The sequence below is a fragment of the Lissotriton vulgaris genome, chromosome 8 (genome assembly GCF_964263255.1).
Source record: "Lissotriton vulgaris chromosome 8, aLisVul1.2, whole genome shotgun sequence".
Taxonomy (NCBI): Eukaryota; Metazoa; Chordata; class Amphibia; order Caudata; family Salamandridae; genus Lissotriton; species Lissotriton vulgaris.
In genome coordinates, this window is record NC_141696.1 from 969,437,779 (window position 1) to 969,461,160 (window position 23,382).

At 47.7% G+C, this 23,382-nt stretch overlaps 1 protein-coding gene across 2 annotated transcripts in view; it reads left to right on the forward strand.

Annotated features, from left to right (window-relative positions):
* The window catches only part of LOC147698192 (RNA-binding protein 26-like), a 1,163,085-nt gene that overhangs the window by 556,629 nt on the left and 583,074 nt on the right, over nt 1-23,382 (forward strand). The window lies entirely within an intron of this gene.

Below are 23,382 nucleotides of genomic sequence, written 5' to 3' on the forward strand. Positions count from 1 at the left end.
CTCACGCAACGCCAGAGGGAAATCTGGATTCAAATGAATAGGTGTGTATGGGGAAGGGAAAGACGTCCAACCCATCCTCTTAGAAACCCTATCCCAAGTGATGAGTCGTACGGGTGGGGGCGCTAATATAAGCATTGTCAGGGCGGTGCTGTTTAAGTTTCCATAACACATTCCAAATATACCTCCTCACAACAGCTCGGTCCATGTGAAGCCAATGTTTCTCGAATTCTCTGGCGGGCCACTCAGTAGCCACCCGTAGCTGAGCAGCTGATAGTATAAGGCAAAGTCAGGTAAGGCCAGTCACCCCTGGACACGCGGACGACTAAGTACGTGAAGAGGGAGGCGAGCCCCCCCCCCCGAGTAATAGTGACCAACGAGCGGAGTGTCTGCAAAAGCAAACTCTCTAGTGCTATGGGGAGTGCTTGAGACAGGTATAAAAATGTAGGTAAGACCGTCATTTTAACAGCATTAATCCGCCCCAGCCATGAGATATAAAGAGGTGACCACCATTTGCAATCCCGCTGGAACTGGGCTAGTAGAGGCGAGTAATTCGCGTTATAAAGATCACTCAGTTTAGCCGTAAGACGCACCCCCAAGTAGAGTAAGGACTGTTTTGCCCATTGAAACGGGGTTGTAAGTTTCAAGTGAGACACCTCCGCAGATGAAAGAGTAAGGTTAAGTATGAAAGATTTTGAATAATTAACCTTAAATCCAGCCACCTGCTCAAAGCTCCGCAATTCCTCCTGCACCGCGCGCAGCGACTGAGCCGGATTCATAAGGGAGAGGAGGATATCGTCTGCAAAGAACGAAGCCTTATGTTAGATCTCGCCAAAAGGGATGCCCCGGATCTCATCATTAGCGTGAAATTTAAGAGTCAGCGGTTCTATGCTTATCGCAAAAAGAAGGGGCGAGAGGGGACACCCCTGTCGCGTGCCCCTACTTAGAGCGAAGGGGGAAGAGAAACATCCATTAACCAACACACGAGATGTAGACCGATAATAGTTGGCTTTCACCATATTAATAAAAGGGTCCCCAAACCCAAATTTGCGCGTAGTTAACAAAAGAAAGTCCCAATCGACCCGGCAAAGGCCTTTTCCACATCAAGACCCACTAACACTGCGGGAATCCGAAATCTCGAGGCCTTCTCAATCAAATGGACCGTGCGTCGAATGTTGTCATGGGTTTGTCTGCCTTTGATAAATCCCGACTAATCGGGATGAATTGGGGTAGGCATCAATGATTCTAATCGTGCCGCTAACACAGCTGAGTAAAGCTTGGCATCCAATTTGAGGAGTGCAATTGGCCTGTAAGAACTGCAAGAATACGGATCCTTACCAGGTTTGGGGATGACTGAAATCACTGCTTCCGCCATCGAATGAGAGTTCTGCTCATCAGTAGCCACAGCCTGAAACAGGGCAGTAATATGATGACGTTCTGCAGAAAAACACCTGTAAAAGTGGGCGGTAAGGCCATCAGGACCCGGGGCCTTGTGTAACTTAAGTCTCGAAATAGCCTCACCAATCTCGTCCTGGGTGATAGGGGCATCTAATTCCGCTGCAGACGACTTTGATAACTGCGGAAGGGCCAGGCTATCTAGAAACTGTTGCTGCCATAATGTATCTGGCGCAGAGCCCTGATATAGTTCCCTGTAAATGTCCCCAAACACATCAGCCTTAGCAGTGTCAGAGTGGATGATATGTCCCTGGCGATCTAAGATCCCCCAATAAAATTATTTTCCCTTTGTACACGGAGTTGGCGTGCTAAGTGGGAGCCCACCTTATTACCCTGCAGGAAAGAAGACTGACGGATCTTCAATAAGGAGAATTCCTCCCGGTTGGAATAAATAGATCTTGGTTTACCCCTGAGAGCAGTGAGCTGCCGCTGAAAAACACGTGTCGGATTTGCTTTGTGCGCTCGCTACACCACCCCCAATTCTTCCTCTAAGGCCTCCCGTTCCCTCGCCCTTTGCCTGTTTAAAGTAGAGTTGAGTTGAATACCCTTACCCTAAATCACTGCTTTGTAAGCATCCCAGCTGTTCTGAGGGGTTGTGTCCTGGGGATCCTTATGTAAGAAAAAATTGTCGCATTCCCTCTTTGGCTGCTGGGTCTCGGAGTAAAGCTAAAGGAAAATACCATCAAGGGGTTCTGGGGGAGGGCCCTGCCCATTGAAGACCCAAAGTTATCAAGCTATGGTCAGACACTGACATTGGCATAATCTGGGCAGCCTGAAGAGCCCCTAGCGATGCCTGGCTGACAAATATATAGTCTTTGGAGTGGTGTGGCTCACTGGTTAGAGGTGGCAGACCCGGGAGCAGAAATCGGCCGGGACCAGGGTTCAATTCCCGATGCGGCTGGGTCGTGGACTTGGGTCAGCGGACTCGATAATTCTCGCTTCGGTGCCTACTCTAATCAGGGGTCCCACTCGGCAACTCTGGGCATTAGCCTGCCTAATCTCCACAACGGCCCCATCAACGCCGGGGATGCCTGGCTCCACCTTGGGGACTCCCAGCAGGGACCATCCCACAGGGAAAGCCAGGACGGGTTCCCCAGCGTTATACAGCGCCAGGAAACCTACGGGTAGCAGTGAGCTTTGCAAGCTCAAATATTAATTAATTAATTCTTGAGTACGTCTTATGGACGTGGGAATAGTGGGTGTAATCCTTAGTGGTGGGATTCAGTGTGCCCCAAGAATCAATGAACCCCAAATCGTTGAATTTCTGTTGTATCCTACATGAGAATGTACTATTAGCCGTCCTGTTGGAGCTAGTGCTATCCACAGACCCTTTCCAAACAAGATTGAAATCCCCTAACAGCACAATAACTCCTTCAGCAAAACCCCCAATTAAATGAAGTGCTTGTGAGAAAAAGGCCGACTGACCGGAATTTGGTGCATTAAGGGAGACAAAAGTACAGGGTACACCCCTTAAACGGCCTTTGACCATTAGCATCCTTCCCTCTTTGTCAGATTTTTGAGACTCGAGTTGGAAGTTTGCGGACACATGAACAGTAACGCCACACCCTCGTGTTTCGAATCGGCAGAGGAAGAAAAGATCATTGGGTAGTATCTGTGACATAACCAAGAGACTTCAGCCCTCTTAAGATGTGTTTCCTGTAAGGCCACTACTTCAAATTTATGATCAGTCAAATACTTCCAGATCTTTTGGTGCTTCTGTGGGGAGTTTAGGCCCTTAACATTCCACGAAGCGATGGTAACCATCAGACATACAGCCCCCCTGCCTTCCCGTTTCGCCCATGAAATCCCCCCGTGTAAAAGCCCTGTTACACAGCACACAGGCCCCCTTCCACTTTCTCTGCCCCACACCCATCCATCCTCCCCCTGTAGTAACACACCGCTGCCTTGCAAAAGAGCACCGTCTAAATGCCAAAAAAATACCCCCCTAAGTCCCCACCGGAATCCCTCCCACCCCCCTGATCCCTCCCCAAACAACCCCAAAAACCTAGAGCCGAAGGGTCCGGAGACCTTCCGTGAATACTCCTCCCTAACTTGAAAGGAGGAATATTGGGAATCACGGACCAGACCCGCACCCCGATCGTAAAGCTCAGATAACCTAGGGGGAAAATTGCAATAGCAAACATGTAAGAAATTTAAAACCTCAGTGTCTTTAGAATGGGAAAGCCGAGAGAGTCGCTCACCGACAAGCGCGCCTGCTATCAAGGTGAGTCATGGCGTCAATCCAAACTCCGGTACCACAGAAAAACCTCCCCGTGGCACAGCCAGTTCATGGAAACCAAACATATGATCACAAAAGTCCCAGGCTGGTCCCCGGCAAATGCACAAAAGTCCCATAGACCAACACATGGGTGACGGCCACCAGAGGGTAAGTAGTCTCCAGTAGAAAAATAGGAACTTCAGAGCCACGATGAACACCAACAACCGGTCAGGACAGGACCGGGCTTCAGGTAGGGAGCCCCCCGCCCGGAGGCCGTGAACATCTAGAGATCTGGTGGAAGTGCAGTGACCACTCAATCAACGCCTCCAGAGCCAGAAGTGGGGCAAAAAGATTCAACGGCGTCTGGGTACGGTGTGCCAAGCATTGGAGCCACTCCGTGAAGCCCCCGCCACCTCCGCAGAGCCCGAGTCAGTAGACTCCTCAGGAAGCGGAAGCCCCAAAATCTTCAAACCTTCTGTCAGCTCGGTAACATGGTGAGTTTTGATATCGTATTCGAAAATGAGGCCAAAGGGGGAAGGACCATCTATAGCGGACCTTATCCTCTTGCAACTTGGTGGTAATAGGACGCAGGGTCTGTCGGCGGGCCAGAGTTGCAGCCGCTAGATCTTGATATAAAAAGCAGCCATACCCCTGAAAAGATACCTCCTTCACTTTCCTGGACGCCGATAGAATGACCTCTTTAACTTTGAACGAGTGGAGCTTCACCAGAACATCAGGCGGTCGCTTGCGAGACCCCGTCAGCAGAGTTCCCACCTGATGCACTCTGTTGATTTTAATCTTAAGTTGCTGGGGGGGCGAGTATCTCAGCAAAGAGGCCAGACACAAAGGCCTCCAGGTCCGGTCCCTCCGGTCCCTCCGCCCCTTCCTCCAGATTCCGATCCAAATGTTCTCCCTCCGGGTTCTGTTCTCCAGATTCTACGCCTTGAGTTGAGCTTGTTGCAACTGGGCCTTGAGGGCCTGCTGTGTGAAGCCTCGTGGCCTGGGTGGACGATATGTTCTGCGTTTGCCCTTCAACCTCCAGCAGACGGGATCCTATGGCGTCCACATCTTGCCACAGGGTGGTGAGCTTCTTGGTAAGGTCAGCCTTTAGTTGGTCTAATGAGGTTCTGAGGTCTTCTTTAAACTCCCGACAGAGCTCCACCTTGAAATCCTGAAGCGTCGCCACAAGATCCTCGCGGGTGAGCGCCATGTCTTGCACTGGAGTAGGATCCTCCTGGGAAGGCCCCTGGCTCGAGGCCTTAAAATAAGTTGAGACCTTTTAGTTTGCTTTTTGGGAGGCATAAGGTCCCACCCCCTGGAACCAGGTGGTGACCGGAGAACACCCACCTCGAACCAGGATCGAGAAGTGTCCATGACTATCACCCGCAGAGAGTGAGGGATGACCAGGGCGTGGATCGTCACACTGCAGAGCCTGGAATCGATCTGCAAAGCAAGGCACCTCACCAGAAATGCAGGCGTAATCCGGGGTCCCTGCCAAGGAATGGAGCCCCCTTCAGGACCAGATGTACCCCTGCTGCCCGGCCACACCTCCGCTGAACTCTCCATCACAACACCAATCAATAATCAGGGCTCCTCATGTCTCATTCTGCTTCTGCCAGGCGCGGAGCGTCCACCGCCGCCATGTTGAGGTCAGGCACAGTCATCTGAAGCGCTGGGAGCAACCACCACAGTGCGGTCTTCGGGAGACGGCCAGGATGCGCCGGATCACCACCCAGGCCGTGCGAGGGGCCCAAGCGACGTCCCCGCCACTGCCAGCACCCGCCAACGGCCTCTGCTGGGCACCGCTGCCGCCGAGGCTCCAAAGTCGGGCAGACCGCCTTGTCACACTCGCCGCACCCTAGTCGCTCGGGAGATCGCCATCAATTGCTCCTCCGCAGCCAGTCCTCATAGGGCGCCTCTCGCATCGGTCCCCCGAAGCAGCTCGAGGCCGATTCAGGCCCCTCTCATCGCTCGGGACACCCGGCGCCGTCCTCCACAAAATGACGCCTAGGGTCCACGAGCTCCTCCGGGACTTCCTCTGGACACCGCTACAGCTGTCTCCCGGCTCCGCAGTCGTTTCATCAGACCGAGCACCTCCTGCCAGCTTTAGATGCCAGAGGAGCAGCGGCAACCGTCCCCTACACACAGGTAATGGCTGAGAAGGATCGGGCGGGCGCGGAGCTGAGCGATTTCACGACCGCTCCGCCATCTTACTTGGCCACGCCCCCAAGGATTTGGCTTTTAACTTACCAAATGCACTTAGTTGCGGCTCCATTTATTCTTATTTTTAAGTAAATCTTTGTTTGTTAGATGGAAATTTCCAAGTACACGGTTTCTCCAGTATTAGGGTGTCTTTCATAGATTCACATGCTTTAATATTCCCCGTCGTCGAAGTGGGAGTCCCACTGTAAATAAGATAGCAATAACATACCAATAACATATGTATGTAAATACATAACACATGAAATAATAGTAGTAAATACATAATAAAGACTCAAAAACTGTTCCTACATAGGAATACATGATAGAGAGAAAGAACACTTGTAGCAGATTTGTCATTATGTTAGTCCAAACTACAGCCAATCAGGCGCCAGCACCCTTCCAGAACCTTCTCCTCAGAGCTCAGACACTCAGATTTTCAACCGCACGTTGTGTGAAGGGAGTCTACCTGAGCTCTGCTCAGTTTTCTCAACTTCTTCAAGTTTTCCAGTCTTCTCCGCATGTCTTTAAGTAAGAAGTCTTTATTTAGACCTTGCTCTTTTTGTGGGAAATTGCGTCTTTACTCTGAGGACCCCCACAAGAAGTGCATTTATTGTCTTTATACCGACCATGAGGTTGCTAACTGCAAGTTTTGCAGGACTTTCTCTACAAAAGCCCTTAAAGACAGAGAAGGCCGTCTCCTCATTTGGCTCCGGCGTCTTAAGGATAAGGACTCGGCACTGTCAGATGCAGAAAGTTTGCAGTCTGGACCTTCTAAAGCAGCCTCCAAGCGTAGTAGTGTGCAGGATATGCCTTCACCTTTTCTAAAAAGAAAGAAACTTTCCATGTCTGTGGCTCCTGTGGTGTCTTCACCACCTCCTACTACCTCTACGCCCACGAAACCTGGCTCTCAGGCGTCTTCTGCTGCCTCCCATCATGTTTCTGCTCCAAAACATGTTTCATCGACCAAGAGATCAGCCGTCTCCAGATCGGCGACAGTGACGACATCAGCCTCCGGATCGTCGACGACGGACACGTTAACGTCTTCCATGTCGACTAAGGTATCGCTTAGCTTCAAGACTTTCTCCTCGACGATACCTATTGCCTCGTCGTCGACGAAGAAATCTGCTTCGTCGTCAGCGAAGTCCTCGTCAAAGAAGGCTCACAGGAAGTCTTCTTAATTGTCGGTCCCGTCGACGAGGGCTCCGTCGACGGTGGCTTCATCATCGCCGACGACTTCGTCGACTACCTTACCGTCTACGATGGTTCTGTCGGCGGCTCCGTTGATGGTGGATCTTTCTGCAACAACTTCGTCGACGCCTCTGCCAGCGTCGTCGGCACCGTCGACGGTGGTTCCTTCATCGTTTGCCTCATTGCCTTTGGTGCCTTTGTCTTCCACTGAGTGGCACGCAGTCGTTCGGATATTATTATTTAGTGCCAGGATTACGGTGATGATGATGATGAGGACAGCGACCAGTATTCTCAGGCAGAAGAACGCTCTATGCAAGTTCCAACTGCCACACTTCCTTTGTCGATCATCTCAAATCTCTAACATATGTTGGATGACTACAACCGGCGTTTCCCGCCTTCTCCGCAGAGATGCCTCATGTGCCTGCGGCGGCTCCTGTACCTGTTCCTCCACCTTTGCCACCAACGCCTTCACCACAGGTTCAGACGTCAGTGAGATCCACACTACGTGTACCCCGTTGGTGATGATGATGTCATTCCGGAACGGGAAGATGGTGAAGTCCACGATGATGATGATGATGATGATGATGCCGCCACCCACATGGCTGAGTGGGACGACTACCAAATCCAGACCCCATTCCCTTCTCCGGTAGAGCCCGGGGATTCGCCTCTGGTGGACATTGCGAGTTTCCATCAGCTGATGGATAGAGCGGCCCAGCGCTTCAAGTTGCCTAGAGTCCAGAGGGAGGAGGACTATTTCCTCTGTTTTTAAAAATCAGCCATTCAATCAAGTCCACACTATACCCATCATAGACTTTATATGGACTGAAGGGGTGAAGCTCATGCAAACTCCAAATTCATTGCCAGCTCAACAGCCTCGCCTTTGATATAAAAATACAAGGCGCCCGTAGGATCTCCAGCGTGCATTGTCGCTCATCCAAAGCCTGACTCAGTGGTCACTCAAGCTGCACAACTTCGTTCCCGTAATCAGGCATCTCCAATTTCAGCTCCTTTAGATAGGGAGGGTCGTCACCTGACGCTATTGGACGCAAATTCTCAACTATTGCATCCACAACGATGGGGGCGGCTAATGCTTTAGCCATCTTAGGCCGCTACGACCGCCAGATGTGGTCGGACTTGTCTGCCCTGGTGAACCTCATCCCTGACGCTTCCAAGGCTGAAGCTTTAAAGATCCCGCAGGACAGAGAGAGAACATCGAAGGAAATAATTGATTGCGCAGTTGACATTGCGCGCACTGGCTTTCGTCCGCTTGCTGGTGGAGCGGTCTTGCGAAGGCAGGGTTTGTTATGGTCCACCTCTTTCCGCCAAGAAGTCCAATCCAAGATCCTGGATATGCCGTACGACGGTGAGTCGCTTTTTGGAGCGCACATAGAGGAGGCTTTGCAGTCCTTTAAAAAGGACACTGATACTGCTCGCTCATTGGGGATTTTACAGTTTCGGAAGCAGCCATTTCGGGGTGCACGCGTACGCGGCACCTCCTCAACTTTTCGTGGAGGAAACACTCAATATCGCTCCTACCATCAAGGTAACCAACATTACTCTTCCAACCAACAGCAGTCCTCCCGACAGCAGTCGTCCAAATCCTACAGGGGAAAATCCTCGTATAGAGGATCCACTCCCAAACGTCAATGACTTGTGTATCCCTGCCAGTGTTGGAGGTCGAATCTCTGTTCTTTTCTAAGTGGTCCTCCATCACCTCGGACTGCTGGGTTCTGGACATTATGAAAAAGGGCCATGCTCTAGAGTTCTTCAAGATTCTTCCTCCCACTCCACCGTCTGACCCGCCTCCTTCCCACCTCAAGGAGCTTTTCCATCAAGTTCGTCTTCTAATTCAGAAAGGTGCTGTCAAAGTGGTTCCCAAGAGGAAAGTGTTTCTATTCCCGTTTCTTCCTAATACTCAAGAAGACGGGAGATTGGCGTATGATTCTGGATTTGCGGGCGCTCAACAGGTACCTCAAGAGCCAATCCTTCCGCATGTTTAGACTAGTAGAGATCCTTCAGGATGCTTACTTCCATGTTCCAATTCTTCAAAAGCATCAGAAGTACTTGCGCTTCCGGGTGGGACGGAGAGACTTCCAGTTCAAGGCCTCCGATCCGCCCCTCGTGTCTTCACGAAAGTATTGGCTCCAGTAGTGGCTTACCTGCTTCTCCGAGGCGTCCAAATCTTTCCATATCTGGACGACTGCCTCCTCAAGTCACAGTCTCACAAACAGCTGCTTCGACACACTCGTCTTTGTCAGGACGTGTTTAGATCTCATCAATGCCGACAAGTCTCAGGTCGAACAGGCTCAAAGCGGAAAATTTTCATTGGACACAATGCTTTCAAAGGCATTCGTGTCCCAAGAGCGTCAATAAAAGATCCTCCGCTTGGTGTCTCTGATTCGGGCAAGACTGTCAGTTTCTGTCCGAATCTTAAAGTCCTTTCTAGGGATGGCATAGTCTTGTATTGCACTGATCCCAAATTGCAGACTTCAGACTTGCCCCATTCAGGAGGAATCGGACGTACAGTGGCGTCAGGTCTCCGGTTCTTTCAACAACCTCGTGAGTGTCACTGCTCGCATGAGATCAGCTCTCCAATGGTGGGCGCAACCGTCCAACCTTGCAATAGGAACTTCTTTCCTCTCCACCACTCCAGAGCTCACGCTCACAACAGACGCCTCATTAGAAGGATGGGGTTCTCACCTTTAAGGCCTTTCCATCAAAGGCAAATGGTCTCTGCTTAAACGTTCCTGGCACATCAACAGGATGGAGTTGATGGCAATTTTTCTGGCACTCAAGTCGTTCCTTCCTGTGATTCAAGGGGAATCAGTGCTCATTCAGACGGACACTACCACCAGTATGCACTATGTCAACAAGCAGGGCGGAAGCAGGTCTCCACTCTTGTCTCGGCTGGCTCAGCCGATCTGGGATTGGGCAATCCGTCATCAAGTTACCCTGGCGGCGGTGCATCTGCCGGGCGTCTCCAACATCCTAGCGGATTCACTTAGCTGGTCCACGCCATCGACCCGCAAATGGGAGTTGCATCAACCAGCTCTCGACCTCGTTTTTCAACGATTGGGTAGTCCGTCTCTGGAACTCTTTGCAACACAGGAGAACCGGAAATGCCCATCTTACGCAAGTTGCCATCCCCACCAAGGGTCGTGCGGGAAGGCCCTTTTGATGAATTGGTGCGATCTTTTCGCCTACGCTTTTCCTCTGATCCCGTTGGTGCCTCATGTGCTGTGTGAAGGTGCGGAGGCAGCCCTGCCAAATTCTCCTGATCGCCCCCCGATAGCCCCGACAGGCGTGGTTCTCGGAGTTGCTCCTTCTGTCCCAGTGCGAGCCCATCCTCCTTCATCCTCGACCCGACCTCCTCATGATGGACAAGGGTCAAATTTGCCATCCGAACCCCTCCTCTCTACAATTGTCGGCCTGGAACCTGAGCACCTTGAATTTGCACATTTAAATATCTCGCCTGAATGCAGAGACATTCTAGCTCAAGCCAGAGCTCAGTCTACCATTAAGACTTAGTAGCTCAAATGGAAGAGGTTCTGATATTGGTGCGTGGCTACGAATATCCATCCGATCCATTCCACTCCGGAGCAACTACTTCCGTTCTTTTTGGACCTGGCTCAATCCGGGCTTTCCCATGCTACTTTGAGAGTTTTCTTGGCGGCAATCTCTTTTCCGAGAGGATGGCTCCTCCTCTCTCTGCTCTTCCAGAGTTATTCGTCAGTTTTCAAAGGACTGTTCCGGAAGTTCCCACCTCTTCGGCGTCCTCCTCCCACTTGGCATCTCAATGTCGTCTTAGCCCAACTAATGAAGGTGCCATTCGAGCCTATCCATAGGGCGTACTTAAAGTTTCTGACCTGGAAGGTAGCCCTTCTCCTTGCTCTGACATTAAGAGTGAGAGTGATCTTCATGCTTTTACTGTTAAACCCCCTTGAATCCATTTCAAACCTGACTGTGTGGTGCTTCGCACCAACCCAACTTTCCTGCCGAAGGTGCCTACGGATTTTCATCTAAATGAGACTGTTTTCTTAAAGACTTTCTTTGCCGATCCTCAATCTCCGGCAGAGCAACGATTGCAATCTTTGGACATCAAACGATGCCTTAAATTTTACATCAGCAGGACTGCCCCTTTTTGCAGGTCCGATCAACTGTTCATTGCCTACGGACGCATGCGTAAAGGGCGCCCTGTTACCAAGCCAACTATTGCACGTTGGATTTCTTCAGCCATTTTCTTCTGCCATCAGCAGGCCGGCAAGCCTCTACAATCTTCAGTGAGGGATCATTCCACCAGGGCGATGTCATCCTCTACCGCCCTGTTTGCTGGTGTGCCGCTTCATCAGATCTGCTGAGCAGCCACGTGGTCCAACGGGCACACGTTCACGAAGTACTACTGCTTGGATGCCATCATCGAGGCAGATACAGCAGTGGGACAGGCAGTACTTCGTCATCTTTTTAACTAAGGTGAGCGTCTGTCTTCCCTCCTCCACTATGGTTTTATATGATTGCTATCAGTACTTACATGACTATATTATTACTGTCTCTTTGGATTTCTCCATGCTGTTGCATAGCAATCGGACCTCTTCGGATGTTACTGCTCTCTATTCTATTCAAGCATGTGAATCTATGAAAGACACCCTAATACTGAAGAAGAACAATTGTTACTTACCTGTAAAGAGGTGGTTCTCCAGTATTGGTGTCTTTAATAGATTCACATGGGACCCACCCTCCTCCCCTCAGAGGCTCGTTTCTCCTCATCGACCCTTTTGTCACTCTTGTGCTACGAAAATCTGAGGGTCTGAGCTCTGAAGAGAAGGTTCTGGAAGGGTGCTGGCGCCTGATTGGCTGTAGTTTGAACTAACATAATGACAGAAATATGTTACAAGTGTTTCTTCTCTCTATCATGTATTCCTTTGTAGGAATTGTTTTTGAGTCTTTATTATGTATTTACTACTATTATTTCTTGTGTAATGTATTTACATACATATGTTATTGGTATGTTATTGCTATTTTATTTACTGTGGGACTCCCACTTCGACGACGGGGAATATTCAAGCATGTGAATCTATGAAAGACACCAATACTGGAGAACCACCTGTTTACAGGTAAGTAACAATTGTTCATATTGTTGGTATTGTGCAGGGTAGCCCTGTTTAGTAGCTGAGCTGTGTATCTTTAATGTTGTTGACGTAAATAATTAATTTACTCTCTTAATTTCTATGCAGGTAAGTACTTAATCAATAATAAATCAATCAGAATGAAAAAAAACAGAGTCCGTGGTGTTAGAGTTTCTAAGGGTTTTATTCCTCATAAAGGAATCAGGATATCATGTTCTGACCACCACAGGGGTGTCAGAAGGGATAGAGCGCTTTCGTTTATTAACAATACATAGCTTATATACTTGATTTATACCATAAGAATCAATGTAAGAGGCGTAACAGCTGAGAGAAGACAAGATAACAGTATACACGTGGTACTAGTACATCATCAAGAGGCGTAAACTAGGCGTGAACTAGGCGTAAACCAGAGGTGTGTGCTAGAAACGTCACTGATAGGTGACGCAAGTGGGTGGCACCAAGGGGTGGTGCTAACAGAATGTTGCAATGTCAGCAGAAATCGGAAGCTTGGATGCGCGCGCAGCTGCATGACGCGTGATTGACGGGGTGCAGGGGACTTGACATTCACACTGACGGAAAGAGACAGAAGTCTGGCATGTCAGATCAACTTGTACTTCTATCATATCTGATATCTGATGTTTAGGAACTATACTATCTGGGCGGAAAGGTCTCTAGGGCAGAAGCTATTCTACGCTAACTGTGGATGCGTGTATAAGCGCCTGAGTGTCTACATGTGAAGCGTGGGGCACGGGGCCTTCCATGGAAGCATGGCAACAGAGGCTATGATTTACTTGCGTTAAGACAGGTCGGCCCTTTGGCTCTGCAGCTGGAGAGGATGTTTACAGGATCTAGTAGGCAGGAATGTATTCTCGGGGAGCGGAACAGATAACTCGAAGGTTATAGTCAGTCTTGGCAGAAAGCAGGCTTGAGCTGAGCGCGAGGGGCCGCGCTGAAAGTAGGACAGAGTTCACGAGTACAGAGGTAGCCTGGGCAGAGTCAGGAGCCACAAAAGAGGTTCAGATGGCAGGAATTCAGGGCCTACTCTTGCTAGAGCAGGAAAAATACGAAAAGTGTACCACAAAAAGACGGTGGCATAGCATACTTAGGAACGGACTATATAATCCATTCATGGTGGATCTGAAAGAGGACAAGTTAACGGTGGACGCAAATGTATTTGCGTCTTCATAGCTGGCACAGGAGGGAAGTTACATGCACTTTAAGCTGGTACATGGAGTCGGTGGGGTACGCGCTAGGGAACACAACATGGCCAAAATTTAATTTTCCTCATTCCCTCCTTGTTCCCTACGGACCCTTCATGAAATATCGATCCTCATGAATCGATCAGTCTGTTCTTGGAACATCATTTGTTCTTCTTTCTTTCGGTTACGTTTTGAGTGAAAACTAGAATGTTCAATACAAGAGGTGGCACACAGTCCACAAATCGCTGGCCCACACTGCAGGCACAGGCAGCAACTGAATACTAGGACTAGGCCAATGCCTAGGAAGGATAGGATCTTCCATCCCCAAGCTGTTAACGTTGTCCAGAACCAACCGGACCAAGTCCAGGTGCCTGGATTCTGATGTATCTGATTTGCAATTTTATGAAGACGGGTGATAGCTTGATATACAGATGGTGCATTTTGTGGAATGATAACACAGCAGCTTGACCCGATGACCTTACAGGCTCCACCTCTATCTGCCAAGATGACGTCAATTACAAGACGATTCTGAAGGACAACAACCCGCATAGCGGACTGCTCTTCTGTTAAGTTACCTAAGGCGGAGGTAGTTTCATTAACTACGGCTTCAAGTGTTCTAGTTAATCTGCGTATTAATTTACTATTCTGAACAGGTCCTAAAAAGAAAAAGAATCCTTTATTAAAGTCAGTGTACTGTTCCCATGCCGTTTCTGTGTAGTCGACAAGTGGGGCATCTCTTCTGGGTCTATTCTTTACTAGATTGCTATTTCTATGGTAATCAGGAGGAGCTAGAAAAACAGGTGGCAGGAGGAATGCAATGTAACAGGTACCATCCCAATCTGGAGGTAGACGTATGTATGCGGTATGACCACAAACAAAGTAAGAATGACTGATAGCTTTGAAAGAGGATTTTCCATCATCACTGAATTCGACCACAGTAGTGCATTTACTATGACCCAAGTGTACGGAACCTTTCTTCTTGATACATAATTCACCAGTGACTGGCAGTACTGACATAGTAGGTAGAACGGGTGTGGCTTCGGATTCGACAGTAAGAATCATAAGGCTAATTGTATAATTACCTAATCCATACACTTCATTTTCTAGATCAGTTCCTATTCTAGTGGGGAGTCCCTCCTTATCCGGGTAACAGATGTCAAGCAGGACCAAGTTCAGGTTTCCCCAAACCCAACCCCCATCGAAAACAGCAATATCGGAATCTAAAGAATTAATTATCTTAAACCATGCTCCACAGGAGCCATTGTGAGAGAACGGGTACGGAAAGAGAGGCAGGGCTCCCTTGTAATTCTGGTAGGGAGGGAGTCGGCCACATATCCAGCAATTTGTAGCATTGTTAGTTTGATGAGAATGATGTAACATACTAATGAATGTATTGTTGCGCAGCGCGAGTCTGTAGGAAAGCTCATGAGGAGGTAACTCACTAAAAGTGTGTTCAGCAGAGACATTGTAAGCAGATTGTTCACGCTTGAAAATAGGATAGTAGATAGGTAATAAGATGCTAGCAATAATAATTAAAACACTGAGAATAAACATGATTAATAGTGTCACTATGCAGTGACTACGAAGTGATTTGCAATATGTACGTTTCTTTGCTTCTCTCTCTCTATCTCGATCTAGGGGATACATGTCAGAAACTATTTAACCGATTCACCTAGGGGAGGACTTAAACAATTAAACTGTCTGACTTGCTAGATCGCAATTTCATACGATATTGTTCTTGAGGAGTTTTTTCTCGCTTGGATTCGGTAAAGTCTTTGTTAACACAGTCTTTGGTGGGGGTGGGTGTGTCTTGTTACGGTTTCAGTCCTGGGAATGTTTTGATATGGCTTAGGTGGACCCACCCCTTTCTGCCTTCCAATTTGACTGCGGTCTTCGTGGTAAGAAGAACGGTCTTCAGAGACTTCCAGCGGGGCTCCAACAGACTTTTTCTGTCGAAGTTGCGGACGAGGACAATATCCCCGGGACGGACGTCATGGGGCTTCACATCAGTGTTGTCAGGGAAGGCTGCGGCAACCTGTGAACGACATGATTGGAGTGCAGACATCAAGGAGGCAAGGTAATCTGTCAACATATTAGAATCAACATCAGTAATCTTTTTAGGAATGGGCGTCCCCCACATATTCGGTGGTCTGCCAAAGACCACCTCGTACGGGGATAGCCCTGATCTCGAATGGGCGACCATTCTCATATAGAATAGTGCCACTGGCAGGGCGACTATCCAGTCGACCCCTTTTTCCTGACATATTTTGGCAAGGCGGATCTTTAATGTCTGATTATGCCTTTCTACAAGGCCTGCTGCTTCTGGATGTCGGACACAATGGAACTTCCACTGGTATCCCAGTAACAAGGAAACTTGCTTCATTAATTCGGATGAGAATGGCTGACCGTTATCTGAGTACACGACACGAGGCATGCCGTATCGTGGGAAGAATTCACGAACCAACTGTTTGGCAGTGGTCGGAGCAGTGTAATCTGGGACTGGGTATGCTTCGGTCCAGCGGGACAGAGCACAGACAACTACGAGAACATATTTAAATCCTCGACAACGGTCCATCTGGATATAATCCATCTGGAGGACTTCAAAAGGGTGATCGGGAGGATGAAATCCACCTTGCTCTACAGGGACGCTTTTACCTGGATTGAACTGACAACAGATCATGCAAGTACGCACTTTCTGTTTTGCTGCGGCTCGTAAGTGTTTATTGTTCCAGAGATTTTGTAAACTGTCTAGCATTGCTTTCTCTCCTAGGTGGGCAGGACTATGTGCTGTATTTATCATGACTTGAACCATAGAGTCAGGGAGAAACCATGTAGATTTTCCCTTCGTCATCCAACCTTGATCTGTCTGGATCCCTCCTAGTTCGATCCATTTCTTTATTTCGTCTGCAGTAGCATGTGTCTGAATGTCAATAACATCTAGTGTGGGATCTCTGACTGTCATACAGTTTGTCGGATCTGTTGTCTTTGTCGTGTCAGTTGTCTGAGTGTGAGTCAGTGCTGTATGTTTTGCTGTCTGATCTGCCAGGTCGTTACCCTCGGAAACAGAATCTGTGACTTTAGTATGTGCTTTACACTTCATGACGGATATGGCTGAAGGCAGATGTATTGCTTCTAACAGTGCTTGAATGAGAGGACCATGCTGTATCTTTGTACCATGAGAGGTCAGAAAACCTCTTTCTTGCCAGAGCATGCCGAAGTCGTGTACGACTCCGAACGCATAACGGGAATCAGTGTATATGTTAACATTTCTGTTCTTGGCTAGAATACAGGCTCGGGTCAGAGCAATGAGCTCTGCCGCTTGAGCAGACAGTGTATCAATACGATGTGTTTCTTTAACTTCAGTTTCAGTGGTCACGGCATACGCGGCCACTAACTCTCCTGTACTTGTTCTCATGCATGAACCATCCACATAAAGTGTCAGGTCTGGATTTGTCAATGGAACATCTGTTAAATCTCGTCTGGGCTTTGTTACTGCATTAATGATCTCTATGCAATCATGTGGAGCTGGATCTGTCATAACTGTAGGTAACAATGTCGCTGGGTTCAAGATACTGCAGCGTCTGATTTCTATGTGTGGCTGGAATAATGTCAATTCGTAACCTGTCAGTCGTGCTATAGTCAAGTGTTGAGTCTGGGTTCTGTTTAACAGAACCTCTACAGAATGTGGAACTTGTACTGTTAACTGATGACCTAGAACAATTGAGTCACTTTGTCTGATTGCTAACGCTGTTGCTGCTACTGACTTTAAGCATGCAGGGAGTGCCTGTGCTACTGAATCCAATGTACTTGAAAAATAAGCACAAGGCTTATGTGAACCTGCTTGATCTTGAGTGAGGACAGACAACGCTGTACCGTCACGTTCTGTAACAAAAAGTGTAAACGGTTTGCTGTAACATGGTGTTGCTAAAACTGGTGCTTGGCATAAGGCTTTCTTTAATTCCTCAAAGGCTTGTGTGTGTTCCTGAGTCCAAGGGAGGACAGTCGAAGTCGCTGCCTCCTGTGTCGTTAACTGGATGAGTGGTTTAGCTAGAAAGGCATATTGAGGAATCCATTGTCTGCAGTACGAGGTGAGGCCTATGAAGGCCCGCACTTCCTTTTGTGTCTGGGGTCGAGGCATGTTTATAATTAACTGAATGCGATCGGGAGTGAGCTGTCTCCCCACTTTGGACAGCAAGTGACCCAAGTACACAACTTGCTGAACACAGAATTGTAGCTTCGAAGGAGACACCTTGTGTCCCTTGTCGGCCAGGAAATGCAAAACTGTTAGTGATGCTTGTTCACATTCGGGCTCACTTCGTGCGGTGATCAGTAGATCATCGACGTATTGCAGTAAAGCGGTATTAACTGGCATTTGAATACAATCTAGTTGTCTTTTCAGTGCTTGACTATAGATGCTGGGGCTTTCTGTAAATCCTTGAGGTGCGCGGGAAAATTTGAAACTTCGTCCATTTAAACTGAATCCGAAGAGATATTGGCTCTCCGGGTCAATAGGTACACTGAAGAAAGCGTTCTTGAGATCTATTACAGTAAAGAACGTTGCTTCTGAATCAATAGCAGTCAATAGGGAAGAGATATCGGGGACCACAGGATACTGTGGTACAATGCATTTGTTCAGTTCTCGAAGGTCAATCACCAGCCGATATACTGGCGGTGCATTGCGGTCTGTACGTTTAAGAATTGGAATGATGGGTGAATTACAGATATTGGAGTCGGTCTCTACGACCACTCCCTGGGCAATAAGCTCTTCAATTATTTTCAGTAAAGCCACTACAGCATCGGGTGGTAACTTGTATTGTCTGATTCTGGGTAAAACAACTCCTGTCTTGAGTGTAACACGGTATGGGGTGATATGCATACAACCTACATCAGCTGGGCCTTTTGCCCATAAGTGATCTGGTACATTTTTCAATCTGACATCAAAGTCACGTAAAACATAATGACCCTTGAAATCCCGTAGAAAGAGTCTGACTCCTTCCGGGGAACAGCATATGATAGCTCCTAGAGCCTTCAGTGTTTTAATTCCTAACAGATTTTCGGGACATGATTTCGTAAGTAACAAATCTGTAACTCGAGATAATGGACCCACAGCTAGTGGTACTGGTTCCGATACTTCATTTACAATAGGCTGTCCTGAAAAACCAAGGGAAACATTCTGTGAGCCTGAGAGGGGTGCCCCTGGGACTTCATTGTGACTTATAGTAGTGCGACTTGCCCCTGTGTCAATTAAAAACTTTCTGTCTTTTCCTAATACGTGACTGTGTACATAAGGACCTTCTTGATCTACAGGAATTTCAATAAGAGGCAAATCACTTTCCCTCCCTAGGCTGTTTCATGTATATCGCTGATAATCTGGATATGCCGACTGGGCATACTGGTACATCTGTTGTGAGACTTGCCGAGTTGCGGCAGCGGGCTGTGTCTGAGCATGCTGTGGCTGCGGTACCGCTACTGTCTGTACTGTATGGGACTGATCATGCATAGGCTGTGTATTCTGCATTGGCTGTTCGTTCTGTGAGGTCTGTTGATGACCCTGTTCATGTCTAGGTGGACGCGGTCTTTCCTTAGTTTTACCTGTCTCGATGTTATGTTTCAGGACTGGACATTCATGTACGTAGTGACCTGGCTGCTTGCAATAATTACATGTCCCTTTAACGGGAGCGGCAGAATGATTTGTCTGGGTCCCACCTTTTCTATGACCGTCGGCTGGAATCGTCTGAGCTACTAACATTTTCATTTTCGTGTCTTTCATACGTTTCTGTTCCTGATCTTGTTCTTCCCTAATTCTGTTCTGGTGATATTGTAACATTCGTAACATCTGGGATGGCGTATTTGCCTGCCAAGTACTTTCAACTTTGTATACTCTATTTTTGACTAATGGTAGGGCGTTCTCGACTAATTTTGTTACAAAAAGGTGTGGATATGACTCGCTACTAGTTTTTAGACCACTATTGATAATGAAACATTTCTCGAATCTTGAATAAAAGTCACTAGTATCTTCATCTTGTTTCTGTTTACAGGACGAGATTGCGTCCCAATCTTCCTTTCTTGTTGTCAATAATCTTGGCAAAACCTGTACTATTAAACCTGGTAATGCTTTAGTCTTATCCCCAAGGCCTAACCCTGGGACTCGTTTGCTTTCTTCGTCTTCTATTTCTGCCCATGCTATCTTTGACTCTCCCACCTCCCAATCTTTTTCCTTTAATTTCTCGTAAATGCCCGTGGGCAACAGTACTTTTAACATTTTCATAATATCATCATACGTGTAATCTCCCATCAGTAACATGTCTTTGAGCTCTCTGTGAAAACCTGCAGGGTCTTTATCATGGCACGGAACTAATTTCTTCATTTCTAACAGTTCTAACTTAGTCAGTGGTGTATGAACATACACACGCTTCAAGCGTTGGTCCTCACCCATAACTGGATGTACTTCTCGTAAGGGATTCTGACTTTCAATGCCACCACCGCATTGCATGTGGTACGTTTTCCTTTCTGGAGGCGGGGCGGGAACATATTCAGAGCTTAGGAAGGTGTAATACTTACGTCGTTGTTCTAGAATTATTTGTATTAATTTGGTACTGAAACCTCTCCATCTATCCATGAGTAGTGCTTCTAATGTTTCGTGTAAGGGACCTGGATCAGAATGATGGTTTCTGAACTTGATGAGGAGGTGCTGAATCATATATTCACCTGCTATTTTCTGCTCTTCCGGGGAAAGGTTCAAGAATGTCTGCACTAACGTGTCATCATTATACATGTCTGGGTTCTCGGCCCATAACACGGCTGACCGGGCTAGTTCCTGTTCATCCATAGAATAGAGTACATGGTACCCCATTCGGTCTCGAAGCCTTTTATCAGTTTCCTGGAACTGATGTTCAGAAGAATTCGGATTTGTTAACTCAGAGAGAAAAACTCTCTTGCTTTCTGGACGGACACCCTTCCTAAGGTAGGCTCCCCTACCTACATATGCTATAGTATCTGTAGATTTTCCTGATGCTTCATGTTCATCTTCCTCCTCGGAGGAAGTTTTATCATTCTCTTCCTGGTGTGCAGTCAATACTGCCTTTCTAATTTTCTGGGACATACTGGCTATGCAAGCCCCCTTATCATGCCTTGCGTCGGCTATATTTTGACCCCACTTGTTTAATGCGTCTAATTCACTTTGATCTGTCCCGGGCCTGTCTCGTTCTCTTATTACACAATTTATGAAAAATCGTAATATCTGTGCTTGAATGTCAACTTTCTGTTTATGCATGGCAGCTTTGACACTGTCGGGGTCTTTCCCTGTCAGTATGAACTTATATAGTCTGTCGAGAATTTCCTGCATTCCTACATAGCATAGCAAGTTATCGGTGGCAGATCTTAATCTTAGTGATGCCAATATCATTAAATCGTCTTTTCCGGGTACTGGATCATATCTGCAAACTGACATCTTATCTTTGAATGCGTCTAGGCGGGATAAGTGGGGAGACTGGAAAGGATTCTGCGTGTCCCTTAAATTTAATCTGTGTGTCGGTGGCGGGGTCTGAAGACCCGCTGTCGCACCTCTTGAGGCGGATGCTTGGGCATTATCTCTCCGCGGAGTCTGGATCTGAGTCTGAATTTGTCGTTTAGTAAGATCAGGTAGGACTGGTTTCGGTAGGTCTGTTTTGAGTACGGGGAGTGGCGGAGCTGTCGGAACAGAGGAGGTCTGTCGCGGTACCGGCGGAACCGGATCTGGGGGCGTAGTGCCACCCCCATCCCTGTCAGTAGGCAGGGCACGAACAGGCAGATTGGTATAAGCTGGTACTACATCCTCTAGATATGAATTTAGGAATATGTCTTTAGTAGTTTTATGCATTACTTTAGTTGGAACTAATGGTGTCGGTAAGTTTTTCGGTATCTCTGATTGGGTTTCAGATGTGCCATCTGCTGCAAGATACATACCGTTTACAATATTATTTCGGGCACGGTCTATTTGTTCTGTTTTTACTAGGATCCCTTCAGTAACTAATTCGTTTTCTTGGTCTTTATCTGATTCTTTAAGTCTGTCTTCTCTACGGAGTGCTTTGTCAGCACGCTTACGTGATTCCTTACGCCAAAATTCTATGGCGTCCTTCTGGGATTGTCTAGCTTTCTTTTTCCATAATGCCTCTTCTACCCTCATGATGCACTCGGCATCCCACGTTCCAGTGACAGGCCATCTGTGTCTTTCGTCTGGGTGTTTGGTGTAATCGGCCCATAAATCTAGATATAATATGGCATCTATGCCATGTTTCTGATACATAAAATTGCCTGGAGTGTCCCTAGGGGGGATAGGAATTTCTTCCTCCAGTAACCCTTTCCTAGTTCCTATCTGTTTTAACTTGTTGAAGAACGGCATCTTGCTTACTTATTACTGAACGCTAGATCTTTATTCCTTAATACGAGTTTACAGCTAGTTGATACAAGAAACACAATAATACACATTAAACAGTCGCATTCATACCACAACATTAATCACATAAAACATTGAAGACATAGATGACTACCCCCCTATACTGGATGTACTGCTCAACAGTACGGATACACTGGTGTAACAGTGCAGAAATTCGGAATACTTGATATACTGCTAAACAGTACAGATACACTGCCTAAAAACAGTGCAGACCGGACTTGCGTACCCAAACCCGTCTAGATACGACCCAGCAATGGTACTCACCGGGAAGCACGGAAAACAGAAGGCCTCGGAAAACTCGACTGGACTCGACTCGGTACTTCGGAAAACTTCGGAAAATTTCGGAAAACTTCGGAAAACTGGTGGGCCTCTTCACACCTCGGACCTTGCTTCTTTCGGCTGGGCTCTGGTCGGGATCCTCCGCACTCCTCACCGCCTCGTCTGGGCACTGATCGCAGTCTTCGTCACCTCCGTGGGTCAGAGGGAGATGCAGGAAATCCTGCCAGTACACGTGTGTTCCGTCTAACTGATGGCAGGGGACAGAGTTTGCAACGCACCAACCGGCGCGTGAGGTGGGGGAGGGGTCCCTGTTCGGGCGCCAAAATGACGTAAATAATTAATTTACTCTCTTAATTTCTATGCAGGTAAGTACTTAATCAATAATAAATCAATCAGAATGAAAAAAAACAGAGTCCGTGGTGTTAGAGTTTCTAAGGGTTTTATTCCTCATAAAGGAATCAGGATATCATGTTCTGACCACCACAGGGGTGTCAGAAGGGATAGAGCGCTTTCGTTTATTAACAATACATAGCTTATATACTTGATTTATACCATAAGAATCAATGTAAGAGGCGTAACAGCTGAGAGAAGACAAGATAACAGTATACACGTGGTACTAGTACATCATCAAGAGGCGTAAACTAGGCGTGAACTAGGCGTAAACCAGAGGTGTGTGCTAGAAACGTCACTGATAGGTGACGCAAGTGGGTGGCACCAAGGGGTGGTGCTAACAGAATGTTGCAATGTCAGCAGAAATCGGAAGCTTGGATGCGCGCGCAGCTGCATGACGCGTGATTGACGGGGTGCAGGGGACTTGACATTCACACTGACGGAAAGAGACAGAAGTCTGGCATGTCAGATCAACTTGTACTTCTATCATATCTGATATCTGATGTTTAGGAACTATACTATCTGGGCGGAAAGGTCTCTAGGGCAGAAGCTATTCTACGCTAACTGTGGATGCGTGTATAAGCGCCTGAGTGTCTACATGTGAAGCGTGGGGCACGGGGCCTTCCATGGAAGCATGGCAACAGAGGCTATGATTTACTTGCGTTAAGACAGGTCGGCCCTTTGGCTCTGCAGCTGGAGAGGATGTTTACAGGATCTAGTAGGCAGGAATGTATTCTCGGGGAGCGGAACAGATAACTCGAAGGTTATAGTCAGTCTTGGCAGAAAGCAGGCTTGAGCTGAGCGCGAGGGGCCGCGCTGAAAGTAGGACAGAGTTCACGAGTACAGAGGTAGCCTGGGCAGAGTCAGGAGCCACAAAAGAGGTTCAGATGGCAGGAA